Consider the following 16162-nt stretch of genomic DNA (forward strand, 5'->3'; position numbering starts at 1 on the left):
CCCCATGGCACTAACTTCTCACTCTAGCAACCTTTATCCTGGGGACCATAGCCATCAAGTCATTCCTGAAGGGGTTCACAAAACTGGTAACTTTAAAATGAGCACCCGTGTACCCACATAAGCGTGTATATGGGCGTCAGCACGCATATGCTGGAATTTTAAATGTATGCGCAAGTGCGCATGTACGATTTAAAATAAGCCTAGTGGGCATATGTGTGCTTCTAATTTTAAACAGTTACATGAGGAAACATTATTAGCATTTCTTTCCTTAGGACTTGTCGGCTTTTACACACGCAAGTGAGCACATTTTAAAACATGTACATGTGACGAAAATAACCAGTTTGCCCAGTTTATCTCTAGGTCATCATCTCTGGTTCTTCAGCCTGCACGCTCCCCAGTTTCCCCAGACCCCCTTACCCAGTCAGTTTTTAGCTATAATGAGTTTTATTTTGACTTATACCGGAAAAAGAGCAGAAGTAAATATGCGCAGGTAACAGTCCAACATGCAGTCCGTTCACCGGATTTAAAATTGGGATTTTATGCATGTAAATGTTGTCCTGACCCCAGAATGTCCCTGCCTCACCCCAAATCCTCCCCTTTTTCTTGCTGGGTGTGTAGGCGCACACATATGCGCATAGTTTGCCGGTTTTAAAATAAAAGTTGTTTGCGAGCAACTCTTTTAAAATTCACCCCAAAGTGAAGGCAAATTTCTAGATAACACAATCGCATCAACTTTATTTTGGTTTAAATTTTGTTGTAGTACAAAACCATTTTCTGATCTAGAAAACCTAAATTGGATAAGCTACTAAGAAGAGGTTATGGGATTTATTAGCAACACATGTACATTTATTTCTGGTGAGCACAGGATGCAGTATCACCAGTAAGCCACAAACCACAGGCTGCCTAAGAGGCGTTCTGAGTACTATACTAAGCTACAATTTATCTTTACCAAAGACCAGTAGCACTGCTAATTGGCCAATAAATGTGGTCCCAATTGTAGTAATTGACACAAGGTGACTTTGCCTGCAATTAGTGCTTATTTATTTGAATACGCATCTCCTATTGACCGAATATCAAGTTAGATTTCCTTCTAGAATCTGTTGGTATTGGGCTGGAAACTATCTCATTTTGCAGCAGAGAGAAACAAGCAGTGCAATAGCAGCAAGTCAAATTTCTACCATCAAACAGGACAAATCAACTAGATTTCCAAATCAATTTGCTGCAGCATGCTGGTGACTCATTTTGGAACAGCAATACTACTTACTTACCGACATTAATTTCATTATGTTTGAAACTGAATACTATTGAGCAATGGGGACAGTTAGGAAAGCAGTAGACTAGAACCTAGAAGAGTTAAATAAAATAGATTAAAATAAATGCCAGTGTCTCAAAAAGGCACCAGGTTTATATGGGACAGCAAATTCTGCAAATTAAACAGACAAATTGAAACTGCAAAAGTTGCATAAGTGGCTTTTTTTTTTAATGTAAATGTTGCCTGTACTAAATTTGGTCTGCTCCATAGAATTTAAAAATAGAAAATGTTAATAACATATCCAAAAGGTATTCTCCTTCTGCAATGGTTGTATTACATGCTGGATAGGTCCACCAAGGTTGAGCGTGTAAAATCAATAGATTCTAAAGAGTCTTGGCTTATGCCTCCCCATAGCTTCCCATTCAATGCTCCACGCACACATTTCTTTGCCATATACCACCCCAAAGATTTATGATTTGCACATCAGAACTAGAAAGGACAAATCCCTGCCTAAGGGCCTCATTTTCCATCCGGATCACACGCGTTAAGGGACGTTTCGCACGCAAAAAGTCCCTTATCGCGTGCGATACCAAAATGGGGGCGGAGTCGGGGCGTCACCGAGGCCGACTCCGCGAAGACGCCGTGGATGACGAAAAGGTAAGGCCCTTTTCGTGTCCGAGTTCGCGCCCAATAGCTACACCTTCCATGGTGGCGCTATTGGGTGTGAAACCGGCAGCGATCGCACCGTTGCGGTGCGATCGCTGCCGGCTAGCGCAGGCCCGCCCCCCCGTTTTGGCCCCCCGCCCCTCAGTCCCTAAAGTATCGCAGGCCTGCGATACTTTAGAAAATGAGGCCCTAAGTCTCCCAGCACCCCCAGAGTTTGAGGTTGTTCTCAAGTAATAATGGGGGGTGGAGGGGACCCACTCACATCCACCAGTACAATTTCATAAGCCTTTCCTCAGATAGAACCAAGGCAAAGAAAAGAAACCAACACAAACACATTTTCTCCTGCAAAGTGTGGAGATACCTAGCTATCTTTTATTAAATTCTTCTGGAGAAAAAAATCATCTGTAGATATAATCTTGACTCTATTCAATTGCAGTAATGCACTAATTGAATCTCCCTTAGCTATTCTCTACCAAATTAGTCTCCATTGAACTAAAGCAAAATGGAATGGCCCACGTTCCTTTCCCAGTCTGTTGCAAATGCAGGGAATGTCTCAATTGTGACACACATCAATAGTTCATGTAGTCTAGATATGTTGGTTATATTTGGTAGAACCTTTAATCAACTTTTGAAAAGTAAGCATTTTTCAGCCCCTTATATTTGGTAAAAATTACAAACCCTGAATCTGTATGGGTTAAAAAAAAAAACTATTTGCCTAGCCGATGTCCAAGATCACACCATCTTTAAAAAACGGGCCTAGTTGTTGTATTGATGCTTTCTTTCATGAGGTGAAATTCTGACTAGAAAACATTGTAGGAAAATTAGGTTTAGTTTCTAGTAGGGGCAATAGGGAGGGGAAAGTAATTAAGACATACCTAGTGGTGTACTCCTCCCAAATTTTTAACATGTTTGCTCTCAGTGGATGGAAATGAATAGCATTTTAGTTTAAATATTTTTATTACATTTTACAAGAAAAACACGAGATTTCACATATAAATATTTCAGATGTACATCTTAAAATGAACATCTGCAACAATTTAACGGAAAAAAATTCTGCCCATTCCCCAGTCCGTCCCCCCCAAACCCAACCTCCCCACCCCCCTTTTTTGTGGTTTATCAATACCAAAGGAAAGTGTCCAGTAAAAACAAGCACAAGAAAACCATAAATAAAGCCCAACAAAATAAAGTAAATGCACACCTCATCCAATCAAAAGTCATTCAGAATCTGACTTCAGGTTCTATGTGGAAGCTTTGAAATATATGGATGCCAGATATCTAAAGTCATTTTCTTCTTTCTGGGATGCTCTGATAACTAATAAATGATGTGTATTATTTTACCAAAATGTCAATGATGGAACAACCCATTGTCTCCAGAAATATAGTATAGTGAGTCTAGCCAACAAGAGGACTTTTCTTATCCAAGTTCACTGTGACATGGAACAACAAGAGGAGAAATGCACATTGCCAAACAATACCAAGGAAGCATCAAAAATCAAAGACTGTGAATTAATTGACTCCATATATGAGTATACCCTCCTCTAAAAGACTTCTATTTTAGAACAAAACCAAAAAGAATAACCAAGATGCCCCTCTTCAACAGTATATTTCATATACATTGTGTATCTGAATTTGATATTTGTGCTAAAAAAATGTTTGTCATGATGAAATAAATTCTCTTATTTAAAAATGTAAATTGACTTTCTTGTAACATTGTTCAAAATCTTAGGTACAGAAGTAAAACAGGTCAGAAAATCTTTTATAGGTAATTGTATCTGTAACTCCTCCAACCATCTATTCCATAGCGAGAAGGGACCCCAGCTATCCTCTATTTGAATCAAAGATTTATAGAGAAAAGATAAAGTGAGCCTTCCAGGATCTTCAATATCAAACCATTCTTGTAAAGTTTCCCATTTATCTTTGGTTAATTTAGAATTATCCAAGGACCTCCACAAGATTGGATATAACTGAAATAATCTTTCCCAGTGAGAGCAATGGACTCTTTCAAGTCTGCAAATTTCAGTATTTCCCCATGATCTCCTAACACTAATATCAATCTCCAACTCCTTCAGCCAGAAATTCCCAGCAAAAAATTCCCATTACCTTCCAGGGGTAAAGAAGGTGAGATCCAGGGATTTAAATGTAATTTACAAGTCAGCTATTGCCATGTCTTTTGTAAGGGGACAAGCAAAAAGGTTTTTTCAAATGCACAGGTAATTGTCCATTGGAAATATGAAGAACAATATGGTAAAGAAAAAGGGGCTACTAGCTCTGCTTCAAGGTGAAGTGATGTATAGTAGTTAGTCCCCTGGAACCAGTCTCCTGTGTGAAGTAGATTGGCTGCCATATTGTAAGATTTCAAATTAATCAAACTAAAAAAACTCTCTTGCCTCAAGGTTTTATAAGTTGAGAAAGTGAAATGTTTTTTTTTTCCTCTCTGGATATATTTTCTCACCTCTCTGGAAAAGAGTGCCAATGAAAGTCTATCCAAAAAAGAGGAAGTATCTCAAAAGCAAAAAGCCATCTGAGTAATACAACCATTTTGAGTAAATATATTCAATCAAGTAACAAATGATTTAAAGTTGTCCATGTTCTCAGAGTTATTTTAGTAGTATCTAACATCCTTTGTACATTTTTTTGTATATCCCTCGACAATAATATTCCCAATTATTTTATCATTTTATCCATCCACTTAAGAGGAAAATCTTCCATCCATATGTGCATTTGCCAGTCCCCAACTGGAAGTGCTTCAGATTTATCCAGATTCAATTTGAATCCTGCTAGAGTGCCATAACACTGAAACTCCACAAGCAGTTCTCCTAGAGAAGTAGCAGGTTCTGAGATATGTATCAGAAGGTCATCTGCAAACACTGAGAGTTAAAATTGTTGGGACCCAATACTGATCCCTCGTATACCAGGGTTATGAACAATATTCCATAATAAGGGATCTAAGAATAAAACAAATAAAAGTGGGGAGAGTTGACATCCCTGCCTGGTTCCTCTATAAAATAAATTCTGTGGATAAATGTCCATTAATCAAAATTCTGGCTCTTGGATTTTTATATAATATGGTTACGAATTGCATAAAGGGGGGCCTTCAAAACCTTGAAACTTTAAAGACGTGAATAAAAATGCCCAAACTACCCTGTCAAAAGCCTTTTTGGCATCAAAGTTGATAAACAGGAAATGCAATTCCTGTCTCGAAACCTGGTCCATAGTCATTAAAATCTTCCTGATATTCATCACTGATACTCTCGTTTTGACAAATCCCACTTGTTCTGTCGTTACTAAGGAATCGATAAAAGGTGTCAACTGGTTCACCATTATTTTAGCAACTAGCTTTACATTGTAATTTAACAATAGAATAGGAAAGTATGACCCAGGAATTGTAGGATCCTGTCCTGGCTTGGGGAGGACTATGATGGTAGTTTTGTTTGACCTGAAAAGCATTTCATCAACTTTTAAAGAGCCTCAAAGACTTTCTCCAAAGGGTGGCATATTTTGTCTATTAATAAAACTCTCCTGTCAAATCATCAGGGCCTGGGGACTTGAAGAGTTTGACTGTTTGATAGATCCCCAAATTTCTTGAGTGCTAAAGGGGGGTGTTCAGAGCCAATAATTGACTAGGCAGCAGCTTTGCTAATAAGGAACATTCCAAGTATGTTTACTTTGTACCATTGTTTCATCACCTTCCTCAGCTGTATACAACTCCTTATAATACTTATTGACTATATCACCAATCTCTTTAGCTATATTTACCAACACTCCCGAATTATTCCTTAAAGCTGTGATATGTGGTACCTGTTTCATGTCTCAGATTTGCCATCATTCATCCTGATTTATTCCTATATTGGAAAAATGTGTGTTTATAATGTAAAAGACCTTTTTTAGTTCTCTGATGTATAAGAGTATTCAATTCCACCTACACTGCCAAATATTCGGGTAGATTTTAAAAAATTGCACGATCGCGTACTTTTGTTTGCGCACCAGGCTGGATTTTATAAGATACGCACGTATCTTATAAAATCCGGGGTCGGCGCACGCAAGGGGGTGCACATTTGTGCAACCTGTGCGTGCCAAGCCCAGCGTGCGCTGCCTGTTCCCTCCGAGGCCGCTCCGATTTCGGAGCGGCCTCGGAGGGAACTTTCCTTTGCCCTCCCCCCCTTCCCCTCCCTTCCCCTACCTAACCCACCCCCCCGGCCCTATCTAAACCCCCCCCCCTTACCTTTATCGCACGATTTACGCCTGCCAAAAGCAGACGTAAATCTGCGCGCATCGGCCGGCTGCCCCGTCCGTGTTCTGGTCCCGGGGTCTGGTCCGGAGGCCGCGGGAATGCCCCCGGAACGCCCCTGGGCCGAAACCATGCCCGCATTGCCGCCCCCAAAACGCCGCATCACACCCCCGAAACGCCGTGTCGTTCAGCCACGCCCCCGACACGCCCCCTTTTAAAAAACCCTGGGACTTACGCACGTCCCGGGGCTCTGCGTGCGCCGGCAGCCTATGCAAAATAGGCGCGTGAGGGCCCTGCGCGTGTAAATCCCCCCAGATTTACACGCGCAGGGCATTAAAAATCCGCCCCACTGTGTTTTATTGTCTGCTGTCTGATATCTATTAAACAATTGCTTGTTCCCCTGCAATTGGCATTCCAGTTTCAAAATCTCCATTGCCATAAGTTGTTTTTTACATGCTGTATATGCAGTTTATATCCCCCCTTAGAACAACCTTAACTGTCTCCCAAAAAAAGAATGGTTCTGAATGATGCCATTTATTAAATGTATCAAAATCTTTCCTTTTCTCCTTTAAATGTTCCCAAAATTGTGGGTCTTTAAAGAAATACATGGGAAACTTCCACAATTGAGATGTAGATTGGAGCGCAAATCCTTCTAAGTCCACCCATACGGGAGCATGATCTGAGATTTCCAGGGGACCAATTTCTGAACCCAGCACTTGTGAAAAACTTGAAATGAATATCAAAATATAGTCTTATCGAGATTGAGAATTATGTACCCTGGAGGTGTGCGTGAAATCTCTCTCTGTGGGAGGAAGACTTCTCCGAGCATCCAAACAAATTCAGAGAATTAGAGATAAGGGATTCCTTTATTCTGAGAAAGAGATATCTGAGGATTTGTGGGAAACTTGTCCACTTCTGGGTCATGTACAATATTAAAATCTCTTCCCAATATGATAGGCATATGTGAATATTGAGCAAGGAGATTGATCAACTTCACAAAAAAATTATGATGTTAACTTTGATACTGGCGCGTGGGCACCAAAGGATGCAGCCATATTATACCATTGTGCGTATATGTGTGCAAGGTATAAAATAGGCTGCACGCAGCGTACATCTGTGCACAATTTTATATGGGTGCGCATGTGTGCACAAACGCTGCCACTGTGGCATAAGTGGGGGGATTTTAGTAGACACGCGCATTGATGCAATTATCATTTTCTCCATTCACTGCTAGTTTGCCCAATAATGGATAGGACTTCCTAATCCCCCTAGTTAAATAGCCTCCTCTTTACCCTTTTAGTACCAACCCTTAAAACCCCACTGACTAGCCTAGAATTTTTTATTTTATTACTTACATGCCATCCATAGGAGTGGTAAAGTTACGCGGCAGGGCACCATGGCACGCTCTTGTGCACATAAATAATTACATTCACATTTCATGTTAGTCTTGGAATACCCCTGTGCCAGCCAGACCACGCCCCGCTGCTTTTTTGCAACTTTATATTTGTGCGTGTACCAGGAAATAATACATGCATACTCCGGCACCTTTTAAAATCCGTGTGGCACGTGCCGGCTGGACTTACTTGCGTATCTCCTGGTTTTGGTGCGTGCCGGGCTTTTAAAATGACCTCTTATGTGTATAAGAATTTGGGGCAAATATATTACCAAATAGCAGACCCTCTATAATAACATACTGCCCTTCAGGGTCCCGATAAACATGTTTCATCTGAAAAGGAATTGAGCAATGTAATGAAATAGCTACTCTCACCCTCTGGTGCCCAGATGGTGCAAAGAAAATTTGTCCCACCCATCTGTTAGGTTTGTTTCCTATAAAAAAGCTACATCTGCTTTAAAACATTTCATTGCCTTCTACAGCTTATATCTTTTAATTACAGACCCTATACCACAGACATTCTGTGTTAATAGTCTAGTCAACTGCACCATTTTATCACGAGACGCAAGATACAAAATGCAATTCAACACTTACATTTATATGGAGATGAGTCCCCCAGCCTGGACTCAGTCCCTCTGTTTTTCTGTCCCAGAAGAAAACTTGCAAATTGGTTTGCAGACTTAAATAGTCTCCCCTACCTTCCCTCCCTAACTGCCCTAACTCTCACCTCCTTTCCTAGTCCTTCTACCTCCTCAACATCCTGCCACCCCCCCCAAATCCCTAGCCCGTCTTCTTCCATCCTCCGGACGCAGCACAGCAGAGCAGGTGAAGCAGGGCCTGCGCGATCGGCGCCGGAGACCCGCCGGGGTAAGGCCCGATTTTTCACTTACCCACGGCCGCCTCCGACCCCGACCACGAGGCAGCCCCTGCCGGCCTGACGCTGACGACATCCGTCTCTCCTTCCTCCGCCTCCGAGGGGCACGCCGACCACGTTGAGCCAATCAGGGGACAGCCCTGATTGGCCTTTAAATTTGAAGATCTCCCGGACGAAGCTCTCTTCCTCCGGACGCAGCACAGCAGAGCAGGTGAAGCAGGGCCTGCGCGATCGGCGCCGGAGATCCGCCGGGGTAAGGCCCGATTTTTCACTTGCCCACGGCCGCCTCCGACCCCGACCACGAGGCAGCCCCTGCCAGCCTGACGCTGACGACATCCGTCTCTCCTTCCTCCGCCTCCGAGGGGGACGCCGACCACGTTGAGCCAATCAGGGGACAGCCCTGATTGGCCTTTAAATTTGAAGATCTCCCGGACGAAGCTCTCTTCCTCCGGACGCAGCACAGCAGAGCAGGTGAAGCAGGGCCTGCGCGATCGGTGCTGGAGACCCGCCGGGGTAAGGCCCGATTTTTCACTTGCCCACGGCCGCCTCCGACCCCGACCACGAGGCAGCCCCTGCCGGCCTGATGCTGACGACATCCGTCTCTCCTTCCTCCGCCTCCGAGGGGCACGCCGACCACGTTGAGCCAATCAGGGGACAGCCCTAATCGGCCTCCTAATTTAAATTGAGAGACACCCAGGCGTCGCGCGCCTAAGGAGCACGACAAAGGAGCCTGCTCCTTTGTGCGCTCCTTAGTGCACTCCCTTTGTGCACTCCCTATATGTAGGACTTGTTCCTCCAATAGGAGGCCAGAAACAGAGCAAGGGAACTGACGCCACTCAACTAGCATACTAGCATTCTAACTATCAACCTAGTCTCGGCCCCCGGAAATATAATGCTCCACGATTTAATTGTTGTGACCGTCCTGACCAGAATCATCCCAGCAACCGGTCAGACAAACCACTCAAGCTTACAGAGGACAGAGCACTCTTCCAGCTGAACCAACAAACTTACAAACACCTGTCAACAACTCATCCAAACATCTACTCATGCAGACCGACACATCCTTCCACCCATCCTCAGATATCTCTTAAATTCCTACAGACTCACACCAGTGGGCCTCCAAACCCGGACCCAATCAAGCACATCACAGAACAAACCCCCACCAGAACCACTCTCACCATGCTCACATATAACATCCCAATCATCCACAACCAAAGGAGAATTCCCTTATCTAACTCCACCAACGTCATACAAAAAAGAATCATCCCTATCATGACATCACCATTGAACCAACTTCTAGGCCTCACGCTACTCTCAGTAACCCTTATCAATGCGCAATCCTTAACCAAGAAGACACACATCCTCAATGATTACCTCTTGGATATCAACCCAGACATCTGTGCCATCACAGAAACCTGGTTAAAAAACTCGGACATTGCACTAACCAACCAACTACCAACCCAGACATACGACATCTTCACCTTCCATAGACTCAAAAAAAGAGGAGGCGGACTTCTTCTAGCCACTAAGAAAGAACTCAGATTGACCGCACATACAATCAAGACAGAATCCAAATTAGAACTGGGTCTAGTCAAATCTAAACACCTACAAATTCTGTTAGTCTACGCTCCCCCGGGAGTTCTAGAAACGGACCCTTCACCCCTCATAGAATCCATCGTGAAACATATTAATTCAGACCTCCCAACAATGATTATGGGGGATTTCAACCTCCACACAAATGCAATACCTCGCTCTACCAACTGTGAAGCCCTCCTCACCACCCTCGGCGCGATGGGATTCACTCAGACCATCAACAGCCCCACGCATAAAGCTGGTCACACCCTGGATCAAATTTTCATCAATTCTAATTTCACTTGCACAACAGAACCGTCCTGTACCCCAATCCCTTGGTCAGATCACTTCCTGATTGAATCTTCCTTTTCCACACTCAAACAGACACACACCTCTCCACACACTTCTACCATTCAATTCAGGAAAGCATGTCCATCGGACATACTCAGCGATCAGCTATCCAAAGAACTCTCTAACCTAGACCTAGCTAATCCTGACTCAGCAATATCCTCCTGGCAAAAGATTACAGAAACAGTCGCAAACAAATGGTGCCCAATAATCTCCAAATCACTCAACCCAACAAAAAAGGGAAACCAACCCTGGTTCTGCTCGGAACTGAAACAGATGAAACAGGACCTACGCCAGAAAGAAAATAGATGGCGCAAAACCCCTAACAAAACAACACTTTCAACATACAAGGGATTCTTACAGCACTACAGGACCGCCATTCTACAGAAAAAAAAGGAATACTATGCAAACAAAATACACCATTTTCAGTATGATGCCCAGGCCCTATTCGCTTACGTAACACAAATCACTAAATCGACCTCCCCACCTATTCCAGATGAACAAGCTCTCTCCAAAGCTAATGAACTCGCTTCTTTCTTCCAACAGAAGATCTTAAATACCCTCGCCCTCCTTCCTACAAATACAACTCCTCTCAAGTCAGGAGAGAATTCCAGTTCTCTAAATAGACCCAATTTGGACCGTTTCGAATCAATCTCCACTAAAGAGATCGAATCCCTTCTAAAAAGACAGAAACCATCTAGCCATCCGGCTGATAATATTCCATCGAGACTCCTGCTTCTCATCCCAAACTCGATCTCAGGACCTCTGACCAGCATCATAAACAGCCTCCTAACCCAAGGAAGTTACCCAGACAGTCTAAAAACCGCTTCACTTAAGCCCCTCCTCAAGAAACACAATTTAGACCCAAATGTACTAGCTAATTTCAGACCCATCTCTAACCTCCCATTTGTCGCCAAACTAACGGAGAAACTGGTAAACACACAGCTTTCTGATTATCTGGAAGATCACAAGATCTTACACCCATCGCAATATGGTTTCCATAAATCACGCAACACTGAAACCCTCCTCATTTCACTAACAGACCATATTATTATGGGGTTAGACAAAGGACACTCCTTCTTACTAGTCCTATTAGACATCTCGGCGGCCTTCGACACCGTCAACCATACCATCCTGTTGGATCGCCTAGCAGATATCGGCATCTCCGGATCAGCTCACAACTGGTTCAAGTCCTTCCTCAGCAATAGGACTTACAAAGTCAAAATCAACAATAAAGAGTCACCCCTAACAAAATCTAACCTTGGCGTACCACAAGGATCTTCTTTATCCCCAACCCTCTTCAACATATACCTCCTCCCCCTCAGCCAACTGTTAACAGATCTCAACCTAATTCATTATCTGTACGCCGACGACGTACAGATTCTAATCCCCATAACAGAATCAATCTCGAAAGCGCTCACCCATTGGAATAACTGCCTACTATCCATCACCAATCTACTCAACAGCTTAAACTTGGTCCTCAACGCCTCTAAGACAGAGCTTCTCCTCATCTCCTCAAACGATAACAATATCTCCCAACCACCACCACTAAACTCTCACATCACCTGTAAGCAGGTTAGAGATCTTGGGGTGATTTTAGACAACCGACTAAACCTAAGGAAAATGGTCAACACAACAACTAAAGACTGCTTCTTCAGATTACAGGTCCTAAAACGACTTAAACCACTCCTATTCTTCCATGACTTCAGGACAGTTCTCCAAGCGCTACTGTTCGCCAAAATAGACTACTGCAGCGCCCTTCTACTAGGACTCCCCAAATCCACTACCAAACCTCTGCAGATGATTCAAAATGCGGCAGCAAGATTGTTGACCAGTACCAACCGCTGCGAACACATCTCACCCATACTCAGGAACCTTCACTGGTTACCAGTGAATTTCAGAATTCTATACAAATCAATCACCTTAATCCACAAAACCATCCATCATCAACTTCAACTTGACCTGGAAATACCATTCAAACTCCACTCCTCTAACAGACCAACTAGAGATATTTACAAAGGCACTCTCAATGTCCCCCCCACTAAAGCCACACGCCTCGCTACGACCAAAGACAGAGCCTTTTCGATAGCAGGCCCATCTATCTGGAACAGCATCCCATCAAATCTCAGACTGGAGCCTTGCCTTTTAACTTTTAGAAAAAGACTTAAAACCTGGCTCTTTCACCAAGCCTTCCCTGAACCACCAGTCAATTACTAGTTGGCATTCATTCCTACCCGGTCTGGCACTCTGTCTTCTCGTATAAAATGGACTCTGAGACGTTCAGGTTATAGCACTGTTTAAGTTTTTTTTTTTTGTTTTTGTTTTTTTTTAATTTGTTCATTCTATGGTAACAACACTTTACCGGCCTTTCTTCTTTCCAGCTTGTTGTAAGCTTCCAAGTTCTCTCCCCCTGTTGATTGTAACTTTGACTTATTCCTACCTATTGTTATCTTTCGTTTACTTGAATTATTACTCTAGTTTTCCCTTTGTTAAACTGTAAACCGATCCGATATGGTTATTTACTATGAAGGTCGGTATAAAAAACTGTTAAATAAATAAATAAATCCTTCTCCACTCCCATCTCCCCCTGTCCCCAGCCTCTACTTGCCCTCCCTTCTCTCCCCCCAAAAACTAAGAACAACATTACTTCTCCCTTCCTAAGAGATCTAGGGTCTCTTAAACCTGTGATTGGGTGCCATCCCCCATCCCCACCCTGCTCCATCCCTCCCAGATTACATTCCTGATTTTAAAGGTTTCAGGCAAAAATAACATTTATAAACCCACTGCATTTAAATTATTCCAGCAGGATTTTTAGCCAAAATCGTCACTCCAAAACTGTATACCTAAGTTACATAAACGCAGCAATAAACCCACATAAGATCTAGATTTATATATTCCACATCTCTGGTAAAACATCCATCGACTTCTTCAGTTCTCCTCACCACTCCGTTCCCAGGGAAGCGGTACGTTCTTCCAAGCAGCATTGCACTGTCCTGTAGTAGTAGTAAGACCGGCATCAAACCATTCTCTGGGTTCCCATATGAAAACAGTCCAGCTTGCGAACCAAATGAAACACCGTGACTCCATTCTGAGCAGAAAACAAAATGCCAAACCTTTTCTAGTAATTGCCACCAATATCCTTTCACTTCCTCCGGTTGCTGGTAAGTGTATTTCGCAATTTGATGCTTTCTCAAAAAGGGATCATGTTGACATAAACCTTTGCTTTCTCCATGGTGTCAAAAAACTGCATTTCACCACCATGCCAGACCCATAGATGGGCAGAGAACTGCAAGGCAAAATGGATCTTTCTTTCAACTAACATTGAGCAAACGGGGACGAATATCTTCCTCCGCGAAGATACTTTCATTGAATAATCTTAGTAAACCTTTATATTCCGATTGTGGTACTGTACATGAGGTTTCTTACAGTAGGCTTGTAGTGTCATTTGTTTTTGCACAAAGTTTAATAGCCTAGTGATTACAACTGGTTGCCATCTTTTTTTGCCCCTATTCTATGCGATCTTTCAACATCTATGGCGTCTTTCAGGCCAGTTAGGACCAACGGCTTGGGCATCTATGTGGCAATTAAGGTTTCCAATTTAGAATCCTCTATGGCCTCCTCAAAGCCCACGGAATGTAAGTTATTTCGATGAAAATGATTTTCTAAGTCGTCTATTTTGTCTTCTTGCTCCTGCAGAAGCTTTTGTACTTTTTGTGTATTCCCTGATGCCACTAACATATCGTCCTCTACCACAGGCACGGGGTCTGAAATCCGAGAGGGAGTTTTTTAAGTCATTAATTTGGTTGGAGATTGCATCAAGCTTACCCACGATTGCTGCTCATACTGCTGTGGTAATCTCCTGCACTGTTGTTTCCTCCAGGAAACCTTGTGTAGCTTTCTCTTTCCTAGCAGTCATTTTCTCCTCAGCAGGCTTCAGGTTTTCTTTTTCTTTTCTAACATCTTCCCTGGCATACCATCCGGAGATTTTTGTATATAGCAATCTACGGGCATATATAGTATCCAAAGATGACCCAATTGCTGTGCTTTAGTTCCGGATGGCTATGATTTATGCAGATGATCGAGGGATGGCACCCAGAGTTCAGCCAGGCACAACTGCCCGAGATCACCTCATCATGTGACTCCTGAATAGCACTTTAATTAAAGAAGAGAACATCTGGTGAAAACGAAAAGGCATGTCAGTGCCTATGCAGAGGAAGGAACCCGGGCAGCTGGCTGGACAGAGAGCTCAGCTGGGTAAGGAGTACCCTGCTGACGTTGCTGAGCTCATTTGGGAGGGAGGGGGAATCTATGTTTAAGTCTTGGGCTTGTTAGTCCTGGATAGTGGCTCCAGAGATCATATCTCATATCACAGCTTAGGTGGTACATATTCCTTAATATTAAGTTACTTTATTCTCCAGAATTCCCTGAGCGGGAGGAAAGATTATTTTCAAGGCCCTTGGCATTGCAATCCTTAAGTCTCAGGTCAATGTCATAGTACATAGCATTGATGATAACAGCACTAATGAGTGTAAAAATCTCTGTGCAGTAAGAAGCACACTGGAACGTGGCTTTGGGTTTCACCATTACTTTTACTGAGATGTGATGAAATGATGAAAATAGTCTTTTTATAGCTGTTTGGTTCATTTATCTATGTTACAAGTGCTTCTAAATACATTTGTGACATCTTAGAATTTTATTAAACTTTGAGATGGTAAAGCCAATTTTCTCTTCTTCCCTTCCCATGGTTCAGGGCAAGTTTCTAAGCTTCCCTCTTACATGATTGGCAAAGGGAATGTTTAATCCAATTTAGATTTGTGTTCAGATACAAAGCCTCATATCGCCTGCCTTCCCAATACTTTCAGTCCAGTACTCTGTTTCTTCTCATAGTATCAGGATGATACTGTTTGTACTCCTCTTCTCCTAAAATCTTTAGTAAATGTTCATGGGCCTTGTTGAGCTTCCATCCCAACTGGTTTCTCCCCTTTCTCCTCTGGATGGCTGTAAGTCATCCCTCCTAATGAGCCCCTAATTAATGGGAACCCAAGAAAAATATAACAAGATTACTTTTACACAAAAAAGGGAAAACAGCATGAGGCCAGGAGGGTGGGCAAACTCCTTGCTCAGCTAAAGAAATATTTTGAAAATGGCTCTTTAAAAATTAAGGAAGACTCTCTGACTCCATCTCTGTGCCAGGTCTCATTCTGAGAACCCCACCGAGGCCTTACCCTTTCAACAAAATCAAAGTAGAGGATAGCCAGGAACATGCGGCCCCTGTGAGGGGAACAGAAATCTTCCACACAGCAAAATGGTGATCAGAGCTTACATATCAGAGGAGCGCACCATTTCACATCTCCTACATGGGAGGACTAAACACCCACAAAAATGGAAAATTCTGTATAATTCCTAGTAGAGATCTAACAAGGTCTCTACATTTGCATAAGTCCCCATTTGGAAATCAGTTCCAGTGGTACATACATAAAAATACATGTGAAACACGATTTAGTTCGAGCTTTTATGTGCATACTAAGTAAGTGCTCTGGCAGCAGAGTTGGGGAGAGGAAAGGATGTATTGTATGTTCATACTTTTGATTTTCCAAAGTATGTGTGTAAATCAACATGCACCAATTTCTACCTGCTCTTGAAAGGAGTTCTTTTGTGCATATATGGCACAGGGAGTTCCGTGCACAACTGCAAATTTTCAAAGCAGATTTATGTGCATAAATCTGCTTTGAAAATTCTGGCCAAAGTATACAAGTAAAAAGTACCCACAGATCTTAAACTATGCAGGCTGTATGGAAATTACTCTTCCTATGGAAACTGAAGCAGTCA

The sequence above is a fragment of the Rhinatrema bivittatum genome, chromosome 6 (assembly GCF_901001135.1).
Source record: "Rhinatrema bivittatum chromosome 6, aRhiBiv1.1, whole genome shotgun sequence".
NCBI classification, from domain to species: Eukaryota; Metazoa; Chordata; class Amphibia; order Gymnophiona; family Rhinatrematidae; genus Rhinatrema; species Rhinatrema bivittatum.